Here is an 8072-nt window from a genome sequence, read left to right on the forward strand (position 1 = left end):
AGCTAGAGTCAGAAGAGCTAAGAAAGCAATTCAACAAGCCAGGGGCCTGGTTCCATTTACTAATTTCTACATATAAGACTTTGAGTCTGACTGATTGCTTTCAAAGGTTATTTTCACATATTTTAAACTACTGGAGCATGATCTTACTCAAATCACTTAAGCACATGCAGAACATTTGAGGACAGTCAGTTGTTACTTGATTGAGCAATTAAATTATTTCCATTCTCAACTCCCAGTGAAGCTGAAGGGAGTCTGAAGAAGTTGGGCTAGACTGTGAATAAAATTAGGAAAACAACAGTCCAGAGATGCTAGCAAAAAGAAAAGCTAGGATTCTCTGCTTACAAGGTCAAAATGCCTTTCTTGCTATTACATAAAAATATATAGATGTCAGGCTATCTTACTCTGATACAGAGCAGCAGACTTCCCCAGTGGACACAAGAGGAACTGCAGCAGAGAAAAAAAAAAAAATCTGTTTCAGCACAACCTTGTGTGAGAAAGCTAGGTGTTTTGCAGTCAGTCATGGGGGAGGAATTCCTCATTTTGTATGTTTTCCTGCCAGCTTGACAAGGAAATATTTACTCATTTATTCCACCCTGTGAGTGTTTGTTCCAATTAGCTGATTGTGCAAGGACCAAGGAATTTCTCCCATTTTTATGGTAGATTATTCATCACCAGCAGTTTGAAGAAATTAGTGGTGCTGTTTCCTAGCAGCGAGTGATGAAGCTGCAACAGAAGTATCTGGATGCTTAACAGCCACGTATCATGGATAAGCTTCTACATCTTGTCTAGTCTGCTGGTTTATTCTTAGCGCTCAGTTACACTTAGCCACACAGCATCCAACCATTGTTAGCAAATCTGTTTTGAACTCAGAGTGGCCTGTATTCCATTATAAACCTGGCAATGGAAGAATTGGTCCTATATCATAAAGTGAAAAAAAAAAAGGCTCTCAAGTTTATCCCTGGTCTGATGTCATGCTAGAGGAAGGTGTTTACACCAACAGTTCTGGAGCTGCTACGCTGGTTCCCAACAGATTCAAGCAGGACTGCTTTGACTTTGGTCCTGCTGCTGTGATGATTACAGAAACAGCTGCTGCATAACTGCAGTGGGTTTATATATCTGATTCCTCTTTCCTCTTTCAGTTGCAGTGCTGGACATAAATGTAGGATGTGGTGTAAGAATAATTATAATTTATTAACAGGCTATGGAATTGAAGGGGGAAGCAGTTCGACGACTACTTCCAGATGTCCCTCCCAACCCAGACGAGCAGGAATTCCCAGTAGGCAAATGGACAGGTGTAACAACTTGACTCTCGTAAGAGGAAGCAGGTTTGAGTGAAGGACGACCAAGCTAAAAAGCTTCCTTACGTTGCTCTAACATATTTTGTTCTTAAGGGATTTATGCACGCCTTATTGTATCACTTGAACCACTCTGGATCAACTACAGAAGCAGGTAAGCTAGACAGCTCTCCTCAAACTTTCCAACTGTAGCTGAGTTGTTAAGGGATGATCCCTGCATTTGTAAGTTTGTACTTCTATTACAAAGAAATGTTTCTATTTGATTCTTCACCCAACTAACCCAAACTATTGACTATGCAATCTCTGAGCAACAGAATAAAAAAAAAAAATCAAACAACCCTCTAAAATGGCAATGCAGGTCTCCTCTTTGCCTAGAATTTTCTTTAGCAGCCCAAAAACTAACACCAACTTCTTTTTTTCTAATATAAACTAGACAATAATGTGACTGCAGGTCATGAGAAATGAAGCCATAAGGCCCACTTGCCAGATTTCTTACCACTCCCTCAAAGTAAAAAACAAACAAACAAAAAAACCCCAACAAAATGCTAGTTTTCTTTCTAGAGATCGTGCACCATTACAACTTAAAGGATTACCACCATATGATCTTGGCTTAGGCTGGGGGGGGGAAAGCTGCTGCTTTTCCCATATGATTCCAGTTGATAGCTAGCTATTATAGAAAGAAGAGTAACAGGAAAAAACCTGCTCGGATCCTACAATATTTTTAAGAGGTAGATGTAGTACTATTCATTTTCAAATAGGGTAAGTCTACCACCCTCTCCTAAGAGCAATAATTTGCAACAGTTCTCCTGTAGCTGAGATAGACTTGTGTATGTCTTTTTTTTCTTTGTTCCCCTAATGGGAGCAGCTCTTCATTGGACAAAGCCTTACACAAGATGTTAAGCTTACAGCCTTCTTTGTTCATTGTAAGGGACTCTCTAGAAAGTGATATATTTTAATATGATTATGAAGCACAGATCACAGTGCCTTACTTACTAATGAAGTTACAAATGAAGGCAGGAAAACCCAGCTGCTAAAATGACGGGGCCTGAGGAAAGCTAACCGCAAAGAAGTTCTGTATAATATAACACTTTGTAACTGTTTTAAGTGAAACCACTGTTTGTTGCTAACATCATCTATTTTATGCTATGGACTGTGGATACCAGTTATCTTTGCCAGAAAGGATCAATACTGATGCTCTCTTACCACTGAAAGCAATGATGAAGGTATTTTGTTTTAAGAGATGAGGGATCTATTTGGGGATTTGTTTCCTTAAGGATACAGGGCTGTCTTTCTAAGAATGTATATGGGAGAAAGGAAGAGTCAGAAAGTGCACACTGCATTGCTTCCATAGTGTGCAAAAGAGTGCTAAGTATCTTCCACATGGATGTTTAAAGCAGCAGACCACAAAGGGTAGGATGAGGTGGTGCACCATTGTTCCCCCCAGCCCACAAACACTGTCAGTGCTACGCACACAGAAGTCTCTTTCAAACCCATTCATACTAGGAAACAGTGAACTTAGAAAAGTTTGAATGTGTATGTCTGCATATGCATTGAAAAATGGAATGAAGAGAGAATACAAGTGGAAAACTTGACCTGAGAGGTCCAAGAATAAACTATGGCTATCCATTTTTTTAATTAAAAAAAAAAAGTGCAATCATGATGAATAAAACTCAGGGTGACTATGGAAAATGCTTTTATTTACAGGGAGTTACACTAAAAGCTGAAACAATAAAGAGCTGTACTGTAACTTATGCTAAATAATGGGAATATATTTGCCACTAAGCATAAAGAAATGGTAATGTGTAGCTTCGTGAACAGAAGCAAGCCCCCTTAAAAATACTCCTTGTATTCTGTAGAGAAAGATAGAGTTGATTGAAGGAGAAACAAAAAATGGCAGAACCCACTGTGGCTGCTCAACTAATACCACTAGCCACATGTTAGCTAATTTTCTGTCTTTGAAAGCCTGTACTTAGCAAGGTTGACAGAACAATGACTCAACTGTAAATTACAGGTTAGTGTGACTATAGAGCAAAACAAGTATGTGAAACTCATGAGAATGTATTCTCAATATTAACAGACTCACTCACTTTGTATTGAACTGTAAAGATGTTGAAGTTCAACTTGCTTGTAAGCAATAGTATTAGAATTTAAATAGATGGGCAGACAAGCAACCAGTTGTTTAGCCAACCAACATTAATTCACTAAATAGCTCTTGTTGACTACACGTGTGTTCCCAACCTATTCCAAATTTAAGATAAAATGGTTAGTCTGAATTCCTCACCATGCAAATGCAATTAAGAGATCTGGAATTAAATCAACTCACAATCACACTGCTCAGGTTAGGTGGAGTCTTCAAAACTCTATATAGGCATAGCTGCAGCTCTTTCCTGGATCACCTGCAACTACACAAGTCTTCCTAACTGGAGGTCATAAGCTAAATGAGAACAGTCCCACTACCCTGATAATAAAAACAATCCGGGCTCCTATATGTAGCCCTAAACCACATGGCTCAAGCTGTTACAGCGACTGAGCTACCTACCCCTCAGCAGGGACAACTGAATCATCACAACAAATGGTCCAGTAAACAAACTATTCCAGGAGCAACAACTTCAAACAAGTGGGGCAGAAAGGCTTTAGCCATGACTTCAGCCTGCTGCCTCCCCAGGCCTCCATGAGATGGCTTCATTTGGGTCTTAAAGCTGTTAGGAGGCTCTATGATACGCATGTAATGCCAGCATGACGCAGCAGAAGGGCACTGCTGGTAGGTACCCAAACAGCATAGAAACCAGTGAGGAAATAATGCTTCTCTCAACCACCTGTAGCTTAGCTAATTATGTTCTTGACTGGGTGCAAGGTGTTATATGTGCAAGCTGTTATATGTGCAACAGAACAGTTTTGTGTTGCGCTTTAATAGTAGCTATATGACTGAATACAACATTGTTGAGCTTTTCCAAGGAGGCTATTACTGATCCAGATGTTCAACTGAGTATCTGATGCATCACCTCAGCACCTCCAGTCACTTTACTCAGACAGATATGCTGCTGTCTCTGTGGGCTCACACCTTACATTTCCCTTAGGTGAAATGAATGGCCCCGTATAGATCATGCTGTTACTGGGAAACCCAAGACAAGGCTTCCACCACTGTAGTAAAAACAGACTTTGTGTTAGGCATGTCTATATAATGATACTTCCATTTTTATTACCTAAATGCTTGTTTTCTCTAGATTGAGTTCAGAATTGAGTGTGTCTGCCTCTCTTTTTTCATTTTAGATTGGAAGAGCAAGTACAGCAGCTTTCAGGTTAAGCTTTATTAAAAAAAAAAAGAAAACAAACTGGATTCAGTGGATGTTTCTGTAGATTAACATAATATTCCTGTTTTTCCAATCCAAATAACAGAGGTGCAGGCTGGCATTGTCTCAAACACATTGGCTCGTGTGTTTTAAATCCTTTGGTCTCTGGTAAACTTTCATAGATGCTTTCTATTTCCTCCTCCTACTCTTCCATATTGCATATTTATTCTGCTTGTTATTTTGCCCTCATGTGGGTGTAGTATTCCCCTCACTTCTAAAACATTTCTTAAAGTAGACCATTGATTGGCTTGCACTGGAATGGTTGCTACCAATGCATTAATATTAAAAGCTTTATTGTACGAAATTCTCGCAACATACATTTTGTTTTGTTATTCTCACTCCAGCCACTGGTCCATGCTTTCTGTTTTTCATCAAAACAACTGTTCAAGCTGGATCCCTTACACTTCAAGAAACTTACAGGCAATAGATATTCACCAGATTTTGTATTGTATCCTATTATAAACCATACAAAGTGCTATTACCTTGTAGGAAGAATACAAGGTAGAGGGGGTATGGCTCCTTAGCACGTAGCCTACAGGAAGATACTGAGGTATTAAAGCAGAATCTGCAGAGTTATGAAGTCCTGGGTGTCAGACTCTGTTCAACGAGCAGGTTTCCTTTTTAGTCTCTTCTGGAGGCTGATACTATTTGCCTCATATTTTTACTGCATTACTTCCAAGCTTCTGATGGTCAGCAGTGTGCTGCTGTGCTTCTTAAGTATGCAAAATCTTCACAGGTGTCTGGCTGATACCTTTTGCTCATATACCTAAGGTTAAAAATTATTGCTGGATGTGACATCAGAATTCTTTGCCTAAACCAGATGGCAGTAGGAATTGCCCCTACAGTAGGTAGCACAGAAGCTCTTAACTTTTTTTTTTTTTTTACAGGAGGTCTTTTCTTAGGAGACTTATCTTCATGCTTTTGCAGTAAAAGTTTTAATTTGTTAAAGAATGTTGAGATGTCTTAGTTTATGACACTAGATTACGTGTGAAACAAGTATTCAGCTGGACTAGATATCCGCTATATGGTTGCCTGCAGGTGCAGGGACTGCCCTTAGTCCATACCAGTTTTAAGTTCCACAGCACAACCTAAATATTTTATTTGTAGGGTTGAAGAACTGGCTTCCTTATTAGTAAAAGCATAAGGATCAGGCCTTTAACCCATTCTTTCAAGATTAAATGATGCTTCCCATCTGCAAAGCATACACTAGACTAAGGCGGGAGAAGAAAGGAGGGAAAGGGACAAGAGGAAGAGACAAAATAAATGCTCAAGTGTCAGAGCTGCCCCAAAACACTTTCCCATGGCTCTAACAACTCAGACAATGGCAACAGATTTTGGAAAAGTGGTTTCAATTTATTCCTAAATGAAGTATCACTGGATACAATTAATACCTTAGGACAGCTCAGTGGGAAAAATCAAATCAGCAGTTAGTATTGTAGCACAAGCCCTAGAAAGGTTAAAAGAAGGAAAGATGAGGTTAGACTTGGCATGGTTATTTGTTAAGCATGCAACAATGGCACAGAAGGTATACAAAAAGATAAGAATAACTTTAAAAGGAGAAAAAAAAGGGGGTCTGAAGAACTAAAGCCCAAATTCTAAAAAGATAGGTCCATGTCTCATTGAAGTCATTAGACCTGAAGGTCAACGATTAAAACTTCCATTAAACAAAAAACACTGTAGTTACAGGTTTGGGTTTTTTTTTTTTTCCAAACAGATCTGGAAAGCAAATCAGTATTTGTCTAGTGCCATCTATAGAAGCAAATCAGTGAATTAAGGAAACGAAAATACAATTAAACTTAAACTATCAATGATATTTCTTTTTCTTACGGCATTAAGACCCAGATGCATAATGATAAAATATTATTTTGAGGGAAACACATCTTTCCAAAGGTAGAAAAAGAATGTAATTAAAGTCAGCAGAATACAACAAGGTATGGTATGCCATCTGTAATTAGGAAGGCTAAGCAAAGAGTCAAATACATAAACAATAACTGACACTGAAAGCCACCAATACAAGTGATTAAGTGCAGTTGGTGTGCTACATGTTGACAGAGAAATGGAGACATAAGGATACTGCAAAACTACTAAGGATTTTTTTTTTTGGCAGATCAGCTCCCCAGGAAAATCAGGGCAGTATCCATGCTTTCCAGTAACTAAGACTAGATGCTCAAATACACAACTAATGAACAAGTTTTACAGGACAAAGCAACATCCAAGAACTATAGCAAATTCTAATGAAAAGCCTTAACTAAAGAAAAATCAATTTCACAAAAATTAGCAAGCCATGATATACTGAAAGAAGGAAAATGTCTTGTACTTAAGTCATTGATAGCAGATAAATACACCTAACAATTAGCATATCCAAAACCACTTTGTAGTTTAGGGTTTTTTGTTTGTTTGTTTTTTCCCCTCCTCTCTGATGGTTTGGCATCTTTAGAAAAAGTTGTGCTTTTCCAATCCACAGGAACTACACTTAGGTAAGAGAAGAGATTTGTAGAAGTGAAGTACATGACACTGGATAGTATCAAAAACTTAAATGAACATTCTTATATTGGAGGTTGGCACCTTCCCTGAATGTTGTTGCAAATCGGAAACTCAACTGCAGAGAAGGACCGTGAATAGGAGAGCTTTGCAAAATTCTAGTTACTCCTGTTCATGTCCTCATAAAAAATGTAGGCATGTTCTAACCATGGTACTGTGCCCATTCAAGCTCTTGTCATAGAATAGTTTTCATGGTGCTTGACACAACCTGAAAAGACAGGTCATTTTTCTATATAAGATGATCCATGACTATATTGTGCAGCAGTTCCAAGAAAAGTTTTTGTATTTCAGGATACTCCTTAAAAGGAAGTAGGAACATATGCACAGACAACTTCTTAAATTTTCTGTACAAAACTATACAAAGCAACTTTTTTTCCTGTATCATCCGTTACATAGAAGTGATCTTATTGTCAGCCTGGTGCTAGACAGCTGTGGTAACTGCACACTCCTATCGTGGTCAGAGGATCATCAGCCAGGCTTTAGTCACTTCTTGTCACTTCTACAATCCTTAGTAAGTGGTCTCAGTAAGAAACACTACTAACTGGTGATAACTGCACTGCCACGAAGTTGCTACTTTCAGCCATTTACTAATGAATATTCAATTATCATTTTCTCCTTAGAAGCTCATGCACTAGATCTACTTTTAAAAAAGTTTTTATAGTGTTTGTGAAACAGCTATAGTTTATTCCTCCTGCGTCACTGTGCTGCAAGTTTGTCTGACTTGAAACCCATCATATCAACAAGTTACAAGAGCTTTCTACTTCCTGCTGTTCCTTATTTCAATCAGGCCTCCAGTATACAGAGTAAAAAGTTTGAGACAGCACGACGCAGACATACCCAGAGTGGTTCTGCACTATCGGTTCAGATCTAAATAGACCATCTTCCT

This window comes from Pygoscelis adeliae, unplaced genomic scaffold (genome assembly GCF_000699105.1).
Source record: "Pygoscelis adeliae isolate BGI_AS28 unplaced genomic scaffold, ASM69910v1 Scaffold4, whole genome shotgun sequence".
In the NCBI taxonomy this organism is placed as follows: domain Eukaryota; kingdom Metazoa; phylum Chordata; class Aves; order Sphenisciformes; family Spheniscidae; genus Pygoscelis; species Pygoscelis adeliae.